Genomic DNA, 15,116 nt, shown 5'->3' with positions numbered 1-15,116 from the left:
GCCCATCACTTAAAATCAATCAAAGCAATTTATTAATTTGCTGCATGACTTAACCGCAGAACAGCAGTTAGGTAAGGAGATGGCTGGGCATGGTATGTGTCAATGCACACTGAACATCATGTGGGAGCTTACAAAATACCAGTGCCTGGGCTCTCCACAGATCAATGATGGCAGAATCTCTAGGACTGAAGCCTCAGCATCAGTGTTTTACAGCTCCCGATCCTGACAGGCCTTAGAAGGGAAAAACCTTCTAACCAGAAGAGGGAACTGAGTCATCAAATGCCTCCTCAGGCTGCGTTCCCAAGTCACTAGACCTGTGGACTGTAGTGAAAACACGAATGTTCAGTTTAGGAAAGTAAACGTTGAAGGTATGTTGGATACTTGACATACATCAACTTGTTTAATCAACAGAACATCCATCTCTCTGCATGGTACTATCCTTGAGGACACTGAGGATCACAGAGATTAAATGACTTGTTAAATGACAGAGTCAGGATTTGAGACCAGGTGTATCATCTCCCAAATCTGTGCTCATGTGCTCACTTCTAGGGGTGGATGATTGGGTGGGGGTCTAATGCGTGGTCTGTGTTTTGATAGATTTATTTCAGCCCAGAAAATCTATTATTCTAGTACAGGTGAAAATAAAAAAAAATTCCTATGCCTCTTGGAAAGGACTTGTCCCTTGGCCATAGCGATGGGTTTTTAACCTATTCTAATTGCTTTATGACAGCTTCCCATCTATATAAAAGCTTCAGGGGGCCAGCCAATCAACCACCACCTCATTCCAGTCCAGTCTGTCAATCAGCAAGTGCTTCACCCCAGGACTTCAGAGGGCTAAGCAGTCAGTCAACAACCATCTCACCCCAATAAAGTCCACCAATCAGCAACCGTCTCACTCCAGGGCTTGTGAATATCAGCCAATTAACAGCAGCCCCATTAGAGTAATCACACATCCACAGTTAAAAGTCAACCAATTCCTGAACACTTCCGCTTCTGAAACTCAACTACTACCCGATCCCACATTTCCCCCAAACCTTCATCGGCGGTTTGTGCAGGAGGCTGCCTTGGTAGCACCACCCACACCGTCAGCTTGTTTCAGGAGCAGAGCTGTGGCCATGGACAGCTGCCCTCATGGTTTCTGCTATAAAACGCCAGGGCCACGGCCCTCGGGGACAAGTAGGTGGGCAGGAAGAGTACTCACACAGAAAGGGAGCAAACCCAGGAGTGATGGAAGGAGGTGACACTGAACAACCACCAGGTAAATGCAGGGAGCTGAGAGAAAGGATAGGTAACTGGGACTTGGGGAAGGGGACAAGGAAAAGGAAACTGATTTCAGTCTTGAAAGATGGGTAGGACTTGGAGAGGACACAGCTGGAGAAGGGCACGCCAGCTAAAAGGCAAGAATCAGGGGGCAGGAACACATTACTAAGCAGAAGAATTAAGAATAAATGACTCCAGAGAGTAATTTTAAAAACAAGTAAACAGGATATGCAATTCTGGATTTTTTTTTTTTTTTAAAGCCATTTCACTGTGAAGTAAAGTACACCCCTCCCACACATACATACACCATCACCCGGCATTCCTGCCATGTTTGATCTTTCTTCTCTTCGCCAACAGGTGTTGGAAAAGCTGGCTGGAGGCCCACTCTGGAAGGAACTGCCTATTGGGCAACAGTTCAGATTCCACCCCTGAGACTTAGGGAAACTGCTTCTTAAGAGCCCACAGGAGCACGTGCTATTTTCAGTTAATAGCAATTTTGCTATGGCATGTAGTATGGATTGGACTAGGAAGGCACTGGAGAGGAACCAAGGCTATTCTACAATAAAATTAGACACACAAACTGACTTAAATTTCTAATATGGAAAGTCTTAACAGAAAGAAGTCTTAAAAAGTACATTCTGACTAACTGAGTAAGAAATTTTAAGTTGGAGATGGTATTTTGATTTAGTGTAAGATAGAATCATAGAGGTCAGGGCCAAAGAATAATGCATGTTTGTCACTGGAGCTTAGGCAGTTCAAGAAAACAAACTTTTGCCTTTTTAACCTACGGCTGTTATCACCTAGGCCTAGCCAAAAGAAAGAAGAGCCACAAATTTGATATTACATAGCCAGATCCTATCTTACATGTCATGTAACCACTCTAGAGTAGAGCTTAGCAAGAATCGCACGTTATCCTGAATAAAAGACACTATAAGAGAACCTAACAAGCTAAGCTGCTTTTTCATGTCTTAGGTGGGAGAGGAGTAAAAGAAAGGGGGGGGAGGGGGAAAAAAAAACAAACTGGGAAAGCCATAAAAATTTTCTTGGCTCAACAGTTTTCACGAACTCCTAAAATAACATCAATCCTATTCTAGGACCCTATTTTCTTTCTAAAAATGATCCTGCTCGCTGCATCTTGCTGGGTTATGGTTGGGTTATAGACTCCTTATAATAGCCAGCGTTCCTACAACATCCAAAAATGGTCCCAGTATTTCCAGTGAGGTCTTGGGGACCGGGCTGCACCACTTGGTCATAATGGCAAATAGAAGACGTGAGCCAAGAAGCTGGCATTCTAACCTCAGTTGAGCATCTGTAAGTCCACGTTGGACTTCAGCACGTTCTGTAAAATGGGGCTAACAGTCCTTGCCTGGCCTCACAAGATGCTTAGGAGAAGCCTACGAATGGAGTGTTTAAGATGGTGGGGTTCAGTGCCAGCCAGGCACGGGCTGGAGCCCTACTGTGCCACCTGAGCCCATCTGCCTTGTCTGTAACATGGGGTGGTGACAGCACCTCACTTACGAGCTTGTAAAGAAAGCCCTGAGCACACAGCCCAGCACAGAAGGGACGCAAGCAAGGAAACCACAATCATAATTAAAGCCGTCTGTACACCACAGCACACTTTATAAATGGAAGGTGGGGTTGTGTCCCAGCGGCCCCTTCCCTCATTCAGACAGGATTTACTAAGCACTTATGATGCTGCAGCAGACAGGCTTCCAAGGCACCAGGGTTTCTTGGTGAGCAAGACGGACCAGGCGTCTGTTCTCCTGTGATTCAAGCCTTTGGCACAAGGAGCACCTTCTTGGAGACCCTCAGTTTGTGGCAAGTTGCAACAGGAGCAATAGGAAGCGAATGCAATGAGTAATGCTATGGCCAGTCTAAACAGGAATATTCCTATGTTTTCCTCCCTTGGTGTATATTTGCACATATTTTAAAACAGCACATTTGCATCAAGGAGAACTACTCAAAAAAAGCGGTATCAGAAGCAACTAAAATACCTTATAAATCCTTTATTAAAGTTTCAAGTTGTGTTATAGATAAAAGACTTGCCAGATGCCAACTAATTTGACAGGAGTTGGCAGGATCCTGTGGTCTCCTGTGGGGGAACAGAAAGGCCAGTTGGTGGGTTTTTCACGAGCAGTGTCACTAATTACAGCTAATACACTTCAACTTGAAATAGGACACAATATGGAATCTAGGGGCAGTTCCAACTCTCAGGAAGTTAATTAAGCTGTGACAAGAGTCAAGGTCTTACCACTTCCCTAAGGCACGAAAGTACTACATGTGAAAGTGAAAATCAACAATAGTGCTGGGCTCAACACACCGTTTTTCCACAGAGAGGGAGCGGTGCCAGGACAAGCTGCCATCTGAGTGACTGAGGGCGGCAAGGCTATAGCATGAGCAACTCACCTTATACCTGCACAGTCCTGTTTTATACATGTTAGCTCATCAAATGTTTATGGCAAACCTCTGAAATAGAAATTACCTACAGCTATATTTAATGAATGACGAAACTGGGGCAAAGAGATATTAAATAATTCTTCCAAATCCACACAGCTAGAAAGGGCCTGTGCTGGGATCCAAACCCACTAGAACGGTCTTCTCACAAAGCCCGGGCTTTATGTATTACCCTCTCCTATCTGGTAGCTTTCCTTGGTAGCTGAATTTTGCAGCATAGCTAAAAAAAAAACAACAAAAAACGAAATCCCAAGGGAAGGTAGATACTGATAAACAAGAACTGAGTTTCAATTCCATTTTGATAAACTGGCAAATGCCACTACTAAGGCAGAAACGGCGGCAGCTCCCAATCGCCAGGTGTGATCTGGGCCTTGTTGGGTTTTCAATATTTCATTAGAAGGCGGGTAAGGAAGGCTAAATTAGTTGAATTTCCCAATGCTAAAACACAGGGCTGCTGAGCTGAGACCCTCTGGCTGCCCCCTCCCCATGTGCGGGTTGATCACTGTCATGGGGACAGGACTGCCACCTTCCCGCAGCTGCTCCTGCTACGGAAGTGGGGCTGAATGGATGGTACAAGGTCAAGTCACTGAGACCCTGGTGACCTTTGCTCCGTGGGTTATTTTGGAGAGGGTTTTTCTAGGAATTGTTTTCTAATTTTATGGGATAATAGTCCAAGCCGGTGGCCTATAAAGCCTCTTCATCTTTGACTTCTGTGTAGGTTCCCTTTATGACCATTGATGTGACGCATTTCTACGAATGTTCCTCTCCAGGCGGAGAAGGCCAGGGTTTAAAGTTCAGTCTCAGCATCTACAAGGTGGGTGACCTTGGGGGAAGCTGACCACTCTAACCTCCATTTCTGTGCTTGTAAATGGGGTCGGGGCTTCTGTGAGGATGAAATGTGATAACACACAGCAAGTACCTCACACCTGGTCCCTGCGGGATAAATGCCAGACATTCTTGCTCTTCCTACATCCATGTAATGCCGAGTCACAAGACTCACTGGACTCGAATGAAGCTTTTACAGGGATTCCAAAATAGATTTGCAGTAGATTACAATAGTGCAATTTAAAAGGAGAGAAAACTTAAAATAGCAAGGCAAGATGTCAAATGCTCGCCAGAGAACTGAGATGCCACAGTACTGAATCCTATTTAGGAAGGTCTCCCCAGTGGTTCTTGGGGACCTCCCATCTTCCATCCTAGTGAATACTAATGATACCAGCTTTTCAGCCTGGAGGGATGTTCATGTGTCCACAATACTTATTGGAATCCATTTGAAAGACAATGAGGTGCACGCAAGTTATTTTGAAAACATAAACTTCAAGTATTTGTTGATGTTTATTCCAGAGAACCAGCAAGTGAAAACAGACACTAAATACCAGGATGGGGGTCACTGGCTTTTTCTCCTCCTTTGCTGCCCACCCATCCCTGGCCCTCCAGGCATCCCTTGGGCCCGGCGAGCACGCCCCACACCACAGGGCTCCTGTTCCCAAGTGTCTATTTCTCAGGCTGCTGGCTCCACTGCCCACGGGCATTGCCACGTGCTCACTGGACACAGCCCAGGAGCCCAGAGCAGCATTTACCATTTTTTAAAGAGTGATTACAGGAAGAATTAGCATTCACGTACACACACCACACGATCTCTTTTTATAAATTATGGTAAAATATAATTATGGCTAAAATGATAATTTTTATGTTAAATGTACATTTATATTGTTGTGCAACCATCACTACTATTGTCTCCAGAAATTTTTCATCTTCTAAAACTGAAACTCTGTCCCCATTACACACTAACTCCCCATCCCCTTTCCCCTGGCTACCATCATTCTACTTTCTGTCTCTAGGAACTCGACTATTCTAGGGACCTTATATAAGTGGAATTACCAGGTATTTTTCCTTTTGTGACTGGTTTATTTCACTTAGCGTAATATATTCGAAGTTGATCCATGTTGTAGCAGGTGTCAGGTTTCCTTCCATTTTAAGCCTGAAAAATATTCTGTTTTGTGTGTGTATGTGTGTGTGTGTGTGTATGTTTGTGTCCCACACTGTGTTTGCCTGTTCAGCCATCGATGGACTTTCATGGCTGTTGTGAATACTGTTACATGAACATAGGTGCACAAATATCTCTTCAAGACTCTGCTTTCAATTCTTTGGGCTATGTACCCAAAAGTGGAATTGCTGAATCATACGGTAGTTCTATTTTTAATTTTTTGAGGAACCACCACACTATTTTCCATAATCGCGGCACCATTTATATACCCACAAGCAATGCACAAGGGTTCCAATTTCTCCACATTCTCACCAATGCTTGTTATTTTGGGTTTCTGTCTTTTTTTTTTTTTGGATAGCAGAGCAGCCATCCTATTGGGTGTAAGGTACACATTACTTCTTAAGTGAATCTTCTTTTTACTGGATTCTGAACAGGATTTGTTAATGGATGGCAATTCGCAAGAAAAAAGAGAATTTTATACTTGATAATAAATCTAGGGTGTTCAGCTATACTCCCCTCATCTTTTTTTTTTAATGAATATCTACTATTTTTCCATCCTTACTGCCAGGACCCACCCCCCTACTCACCCACCCCTACTGAACCACATTAAGAAAAATACCTTAAAATGTGAGTTTATCAACCTGTTTTCAGAAGTTAATCACCAAGCAACTCATTTACTAAGAGATACTAAGTAAATTGCCTGGACACAACCAGTATTCCAAAGACCAGTCTACAAGTCAACAAAACTCACCAGTGCCTATGACATTTTGCAGAAGTAGAACTGGAGAATCTGGTACTTCAGCTGGAATCTGGGAAATGCTATCTTTTACACACAATTTACCACTCAAGGCATGAGAGTATCCATGTTGCTAACCTTTGCTAACCTTTCTCAGCTTCCTCAGAGACGTTGTAGACAGTCATCACACTGGGAAGAAGATTGTGAATGTTAAGTGACGCCTGAGTCCATCACTCTGGAGAATCACTGTCATTTAATAAGCCAATTTTATCACACTATATTGATGCTAAAATAAATGAAATTCCAAATAACTACACGAGTTGAAATCAACACTCTCTTCCACCAACCTGGAACACATCACAGTAATAATGGAGCAATGGGAACCCTATCAGCAATGAAAAAACACCCCTCAAAAGTCGAATTCATAGAAACAGAGTAGAAAAGTGGTTGCCAAAGGTGGGGGGGTTGGGGGAAATAGGAAGAGGTTGGTAAAAGGGTATAAGCTTTCAGCTATAAGGTCTGAGGATCTAGGGTAAAACATGGAGACTATGCAGTTGATAACACTGTATCGTATAATAGAAATCTCCTAAGAGAGTAGAACTTAAATGCTCTCGCCAAAAAAAAAGAAGGTAAATTTGTGAAGTGATGGATGTGTTAATTAACTAGATGGGAAGAATCTTTTCACAATATATAAATATATCAAATCACGACGATGTACCCTTTGTCTTACAATTTTATTCATTAATTCTACCTCAATAAAGCTGAATTTAAAAAAAGAAAAGGAAGAAAGAAAAATACCCACATATGAAAACGAACACTGATCTCTTTGGCGAAACCTGACCATCGTGTGAAGCATCATGCACACCCACTGCTCCCAGCGCAAACAGCCAGCAGTCTCCCTGTTAGGGGGTTATTAGGCATTACTATTTTTCCCACAACCAGAAAGTAGTTCTAACTTTTATGACTTAAGTGTCTATTTCATAAACATATCAAAATATAAATGTCATGAGTGTCCTCAATTCTTCCTAATGAATTCAGTTACACCAATCAATACCTAACCATTTTCCTTACCGCTTTATTATTCATGGTTCTCTGTCTCATTCCGAAACATACAGGGGTGAAATGAGAAGCACAGTGATTTAAAGAACACATTCCACATTACCTGGGTCTTACAATTTTCAAATATGATTAAGCTACCAATCATTTTAGTTTTTCAGCTCTACATGGCTTATGCTCACATTCCTAAGCATTATTTTACATTTTCCTATTTAATGGGAATGGAAATTACAGAAAGCCCCTCTGTACCTTGCCCTGAGAACAGGACCCTCACCCATCATGCTCAGCAGAGAGCCTGGCCCAGGGCAGGCAGGGAGGGACCAAATACAGTAAGAGGGGACCTGGGCTACTCTGGGTTTAACCACTACACAGATAACCTCTACAACTGCTTTTGGAAAGATAAATGCTAATATTTATTCCAAATGTACAATTCTTTTAAGGAAATAATGCCTATCATTCAAGAAAATAGAATGAGGAAATAAAGATTAATAGCATGTGTAGCAATTTTTTTAAATAAATTTGAGTTTTAAAACTGTTTTAGTTTCCCTTATTATTAACATCTTACATTTGCATGGTACATTTGTTACAATTAATAAACCAATACTGATATGTTATTAACTAGAGTCCACAGTTTACTAAGATGTCCTCAATTTTTACCTAACGCCCTCTTCTTATCCTGGCATCCTACCCAGGAGACCATATTGCATTTTGTTCTCACGTCTCCTTAGGCTCCGCTCTGCTGTGACAGTTCCAGGCCTTGCTTATTTTGATAACTTTTACAGTTTCGAGGAATACTTGTCAGGTATTTTGTAGAATGTACCTCAGCTGGGATTTGTGTGATGTTTTTCTCCTCATTAAACGGAGGTTATGGGTTTGGGGGAGGAAGACCACAGAGGTAAAGTGCCATTGTCATGGCATCATATCAAAGGTTGACACACTATTGATATGGACCTTGATTGTCTGGCTGAGGTCATGGCATACAGGTTTTCCCACTGTAAAGTCATTCTTTTTCTTCTTTTCCACTCTGTGCTTTTTGGAAGGACGTCTCCAGGAAAGGCCACAGCTAGGGGTGGATTGCTATGCTACATCTCCTTGAGGGAGACTGTCTGCAAAAATTATTTGGAATTCTGCACAGGAGATTTATCTCTCCTGCCCCATTTAAAAAAATTTACCCAATCATTTATGTATATCAGTATGAACTTACAGATATTTATTTTATACTTTGGGCTACAATCCAATACTCCTTATTTAATTTGTTGCTCAAATTGTTCTAACTTTGGCTATTGGGAGCTCTCTCAGTTGGCACCTGTGTCCCTTTGACGTACCACCATCATTTTGTGTGTGTGTTGTGAGTGAGTGTGCGTGTGTTGTATGTGCATACGTGTGTGTTGTGTGTGTATGTGTATGGATGGGTGTGTGTTATGTATGTATGTGTGCATGTATGTGTGTTGTATGTGTATGTGTGCATATGTGTGTGTTGCGTGTGTGTGTGTGAATGTGTGAGTGTGTGTGTGTATGTGAATGTGTGTGTGGTGTGTGTGTGTGTGAGTGTATGTGTTTTGAGCACATCCTTACTTTCTGGCACCACAAGCTCCTGCAGGCTCATCTTGTATCTATCCCTTCTGTACCAGTCTGAGAATCAATGTGGCTGATTTTACAGTAACCGGTAGTATCTACATCCCACTCTGTGCATTTTATACCTAGGAGTTCTCCTGTGCTGACTCCAGTGCAGCTCCTGGGTCCCAGTGCTGTTGAAGAAAGCAAAGAGGCTATTCTGTGAGATGATGGTATTAGATCTCGACTAGCCCACCCTCCTGCTAAGCAATGCTTGTAAGTAACACCTGGCACTGGTTACCTGACTTACCTTGCCAGTGCCTGCCCTGCTGACTATCCTATCCCCTCCATAACCACAGTTACCTTCTCCCACCACTGCTTTTCCTGCAGCCTATTTCTCAAGGGTCAGTCAGTCCCATCCCCAACTCCTCAATAACCTGCACCAAAACTCCCTGATCCCACCTACAATCTTCCCTGAAAGCACTTCACGTGACTCCAAGTATAATTATTTTTGCCCTTGACTTAGGCGAGCCAAAACTTAGTAACACATGCCACGAGCACTTGCAGAGATTTCAGTTGCTATAAATCAGTCTGACATGGCTACCAAAAGTACCAAGGGGGCATTTACACCTAGCCCACACCCACCCCAGGGCAGCAGGATGTGCAAAGGAAACACAACCCACTGACCAGCCTGTCTCACTCTGACCACAGGCTCAGGCCAGCCCTTGGTGCTGCCTGGCAGCCCATTCCATGTCCCGAGCGAACCCCGCTCTCCCTCTGAGAAGGCTCTATTTCAGCTCTTCTCCACCTGCTAGTATCTCCCCTCCTTTCCTGCACTGTCAGCTGATGAATGACCATGCTTCTACCCTACTAAGAAAAACAGAAGCGATCAGAAGGAAACATCTACCCGTGCCTGCGAACACTCCACTGTCCCCTTTATTCCTGGGGAGAGCATCTGGGTGCCCCTCGGAGGCCTGCCCTCTGTGCACTGAACGCCACCCCTCTTGCTTCCCCCACTCTACTGTGTCATGAACAGTCTCTCTTTTCTGCATCATTTTACCTGCATGCTGACAGCTGATCCTGGCCATCCGCCTTCTCCTCAACACGCCGCTGGCTCCTACTTGTACTTCTGACCTCGAGATGCAAGAGCAGCCAAGCCGTCTGGGGGCCTCTCCTCCACCTCCTCGCTCCCTGAATGAGTCTGTCCATCCCCCTGGCTCTGAGTCCCATCTGTATGCAGGCTGCTCCCAAACGTAGGTCTGTACCCTGCTCCCTCCCCAAACACCAGACTTCTACACCCAACTGCCTACTGAACATCCCCACTTGCATGTCTAACATGCATTTCAGACTTAACATGTCCGAACAGAACTCTTCCTTCTCCCCACCAGACATAAAAGAGAGCAAATCAAATAAGTAACAACAACAAACATCCCGTTTCCCACAGTGTCCTCTTCTTAGCAAACGACACAGAAAACAACCATTCACCCAGCTGCTCGTCAGGCCAGAAATCCTGGACTCTTCTCTCTCACTCCCCATCCAATTCATCAGCAAACCGAGGCTCGCCTTCAAAACATGTCTGGAGCACAAGCAGTCGTCGCCCCTCCACTGCCCCACGCCAAGCCAGCAGCACCCCCTGCCTGGACTACTTCCTCCTGCTGGTCTCCACTTGTATCCCTCCCGGTAACTCCAGTCTGGGTCCCTAACAGCAGCCTTGTGATCTTGTAAATTGGACGGTGATTTGTGTCCCTCCTCTGCTGAAACCTCACTGCAGCATGATACCAGAATAAAATTCAAAGCCTGCTATTCCTCAGAACAACCAGGCGAGCTCCTGACTTGGGGCCTCTGCGCCCATGCCCAATGCATGTGGTGCTCTTCCCCAGATATTTGCACAGCTCCTGTTCCCTCACTTGGTTCAGGCCTCTGTTCAAATGCCACCTCTCTGGCTCCTCTCTCCCTTTCATGTCCCATCCCTGACTGAATGCAACTCTCTGCCCAGCCCCACCTGTGCTACCGGATCTATAGTGGCTGCTGTATCCCCTCCACCCCATTCTTTTCTTTTTTCCATGGCACTGACCAGTACTACTTCACACACATATTTATTAATTGTCTATTTTCTCTCACCAAATGCAATTCCTTGAGGACAAGGATTTTATCTCCTTGCAAACAGAGCACTTCGAAGGTCCTGGGCCTATGATGTCCCCGGCAAGCATATGAAGAACTGAATGGATGAATGGCCTAGGGACACCCTATCAGTAGCTGTTGATGGCCACTCCACAAGAATCCACTTGTGGGTCTAAGATGTCCTATACTGAAGTCCTGATTTGCAGTTGGATTCAAATTTAAGATGCTTCTTCATCTAAAACAATCTCATCTTTTGATATGGTCATTGTAATTCTACATAATAAGGGCTCTTTACTTATGATGGAAGCCATGGAAGAATTCCAATTAAAAATTAAATTTTATACTATTCATCTACTGTGAGTAAAGGGGTGAAAGCACATAGAATATACATAAATATTCATGAAATGCAGATTAATAATGAAAAGTGAATCTTCCAACTCTTTCTAGCAACTGACTAGCACAGTAAAGATAATGAAAGATAAAAGTTTAGCAAAACTCATTAAACTACTGAGAAGGCTCAGTCTAAGACAAGATTATATACCTGGCAAAAATAACTTAAGTACTGTCAGTAAAATTCCAGCATTTAAAAACTTTTATCTTTTCTACCTCCAAATTAAAAAATAAAAAAGAGGTTGTTGAATACTGAAACAACACAAAATGGATATGGTCCTTTCAGCAAAGCAATAAGAATACAAGGTCCCCTTTTACATGAAAGTATTAAGGTTTATAAACAGTGGTATCCATTGTCAGCACAGTAAAAGACTGTTCTAGTTAAAAGAAAGTCTGGATTCTCATGTAGGAATTATCAATTTTCATACATCAAAATATAATGAAATATACTTGCAAAGGAACTGCTGCAAGCAGTACATGTAATGACAAAAGACTGGTATCTAGAATATATAAAAACTCCTACAGTTCAAGAAGAAAGAGATCATTTGAAAAGCAAGCAAAAGACACCATCGTTGCATAGCAGGGCAGCACTAACGGTGAACAAACATAAATAAAGAGCTCAATCGCTTTCCTAACTGAGATCACAGTAAGATACCATTTTACACTAGATGGATCAAATGAGAAAGACTGATGATGTAAGTGTTAGGAAGGCTGTGAAGCAAAGGGAATCCCCACATTCTGCTGGCGCGAGCAAAATGGGACGACTGCTTTGCAATAGCGCTGTAAAGGTGAACTCTGACACACGGTACAAGGCGGCGACTCGGCCTACTTGTCAGCAGGAGAGAAACTGGCACCTGTGAGTCGGGGGACCTGCACAGCAGTGCTCACAGCAGTGCTGCTTATGACACTTAAAAAGGAGAAACACATTAACCAATCAGCAGGAGAAAGACCAAATGCATGTACAATCACACAATTCTGCACCCTGCAGCCTGAAAAGTGAAGAAAGCTTCCCCAAAGGACAGAGATGACTCTCGGAAACCGTGCTGAGTAGGAAAAAGGAGAGGACTCCATCCCACATGGCTCCATTTTCATAAAGCCCTAAAACAAGCCAATGAAACCATGTTGTTTAGTCTCATGCGTGTATGTGGTGAAGCTAATCATAAAAAGAGAATAAATGACTGAGTAAATAAATAAATGGGGGAGAAGAGACAAATCTCCCCAGAAGAGTTCTAAATAAATTATGTAGAGACTCCCGCCTCAGGGAGGTGGAGCTTAATTCCCCCAAACCCCCTTGTGTGGGCTGCGTCTGGAGACTGCCTTCCAAAGAGGACAGTGTGGGAAGGAGAGAGAGTAACTAGCGCGCAGACACCTGACAACCACTGCCTCAGCCAGGTGATCGGGGTCACCATCATACTGATAAGTCAGATACATAGCATGTGCCCTTGCTGTGATGTGGTGAAATGGTACTTTACGTCTGTGGTCTTTCTCCCACAAACCCATTATCCCAGTGGCGATGAGAAAACACCAGATGAGTGTTAACCGAAGAACACCTGACAAGTCCTCAACACTGTCAAGGTCATCAAAAACAGGGAAAGTCTGAGAAACTGTCACAACCTAAGGATTACGTGTAAGTAAAGTGGTATCCTGGAGGGGACCCTCTCTTCCTGGTAATTTGCTCTGACGTCCATCACCGTACCTGGTATTGACATAGCCATTCTTGCTTTCTTCTGATTATGATTAATGTTATATTGATGGCGTACCTTTTCTATCATTTTATTGTTAACATACACATATACATGAGGTGTGATCAAAACATACAGTCAATGTTTAAATTTAAAAAAATATTACAGTAAAAGACACATTGCCATTAATCCCTTCAAAATACGCCCCCTTGCTTCGAAGACTCTTCTCCCATTGTTCTTGCCACTTTCTGAAGCAGTTCTGGAAGTCCTCTTTCATGAGTGTCTTTAGTTGAGCTGTCGTGGCTGCCTTGATGCCCTGAATCGATTCAAAATGTTTACCTTTCATGGTCATTTTGACATTGGGGAAGAGCCAGAAGTTGCACAGTGCCAGATCCATTGAATAAGGTGGATGAGGACACACCATAATGTTTTTATTTGACAGAAACTGCCATACCAGAAGCGACAAAATATGGTGAATGCTGCTGCCGAGTGCCATCCAACAGAAAGGCAGGGATATTCAATATGGGAAGCGGAGCATTGAACCTTAGTAACACTGCGTGACAAGTTTCAACTTGTTAGGTGCAATCAGTAGGGTGTGAGCTACGATTAAGAGGAGGAGTGTTTTAAAGTGTGCCCTAAATCATCCTCCATCATGACTATGCTCTGTGCCACACATCACTTCTGTCAGTTTGTCAAATAAAAACAGTACTATGTGTCCTCACCCACCTTATTCACCAGATCTGGGACCACGCGATTTCTGACTCTTCCCCAAAGTCAAAATGATTCAGGACATCGAGGCAGCCACAAGAGCGCAACTAAAGACACTCACGGAAGAGGATTTCCAGAGCTGCTTCAGAAAGTGGCAAGTGCATGGGATAGGTGTGTTTGAAGAAAGGGGGAATATTTTGAGGGGGATTAATGGCAAGGTGTCTTTTAATGTAATAAATTTTTTTTTTGTTTAAACATTTACCATATTGCTTGATCACACTTCGTACATATATTTGAAATGCATCTAAAGTGTGCCAGGATATGACGGAGGAGACAGAGAAGCCCCTCAGAGGAAAGGATACCCACTCAGCAGGTATTTAGAAATGGAGGGGCGCTGTTGGGACAAGTCAGGAACGGCCCAAACCCAAGAGGGCTAGGAATGTACAAAGGAGTTCAGAACTCTTTATCAGGTAATCCATTCTGTATCTGCTTCTAATTAGGGAGTAAGAAATTTCTAGTGTATTAGTTATATTTTTGCATTAAAAAAACCTGAGTGATCAGGTATTCTATACACCAGCCTCCTTAAGTTTCAATTCTGGAGAGAATCAAAATGACAAGCCTCCACGCAAACGTCATCCACCCTGCAAGCAAAATACTAGAGGGGACAGACTGGGCTTCACAGGGTCAGCCTCCAAAGGACTCGGAACGTCCCAGCACCCAGCTCTAGAGGACGCAATGCGATCACCTGGCTCATGAGAAGATCCTTCCGGGTCCTGCAGTGCCGGGAGCTCCAATCCTGATCGTTAGGATGCTAAGACACGAGGGACTTCTGTCCTGAGAGCTGGAGGGTCTGGTTCTGGAATAGAACCCATTGCAAATGTCCTCAGGGTATGATGTAATTGACAGAGCAGGACTGACTGTAAAGTTAAAACTATTTCACATCCCTTCTGCGCTCTGCAGGTGACCTAGATACTGGCCCCCCTGGGCCAAAGTAAGGACTCTGTAAAAAGAAAATCCCTAAAAGAAGAGAAATTACTTCTCTTTCACACAAAATAATATAGACTCTGCTATGTGATTTCCCCCACTGATCCCCGGAGCTGGACTCTCCAAGGTAGAGAACATGAGGTGTGGAGAGAAAGAAACTACCAGTGGTCCTATTTCTGGCATG

The 15,116-nt window shown here is 43.6% G+C and overlaps 1 protein-coding gene across 5 annotated transcripts in view; it reads right to left on the bottom strand.

The window, feature by feature from the left end:
- Positions 1-15,116, bottom strand: part of NCK2 (NCK adaptor protein 2) — a 139,270-nt gene that overhangs the window by 41,718 nt on the left and 82,436 nt on the right. Inside the window, exon 3 of one of the 5 annotated variants that reach the window (XM_074332486.2) lies at positions 14,694-14,804. The exons of 3 other annotated variants lie outside the window; for them this stretch is intronic. The gene's annotated coding sequence lies outside the window, so the exon portion shown is untranslated. Of the gene's footprint in view, positions 1-3,254; positions 3,359-14,693; positions 14,805-15,116 lie in introns of those variants that run through there. One more of the 5 variants, XM_074332488.2, reaches the window with a different exon arrangement.

Source organism: Rhinolophus sinicus, chromosome 2 (assembly GCF_057876585.1).
Source record: "Rhinolophus sinicus isolate RSI-liver-muscle chromosome 2, RSI-T2T, whole genome shotgun sequence".
Lineage (NCBI taxonomy): Eukaryota > Metazoa > Chordata > Mammalia > Chiroptera > Rhinolophidae > Rhinolophus > Rhinolophus sinicus.
Note: the sequence above shows the minus strand (reverse complement) of the source record. Positions and strands in the feature narration are given on the sequence as shown.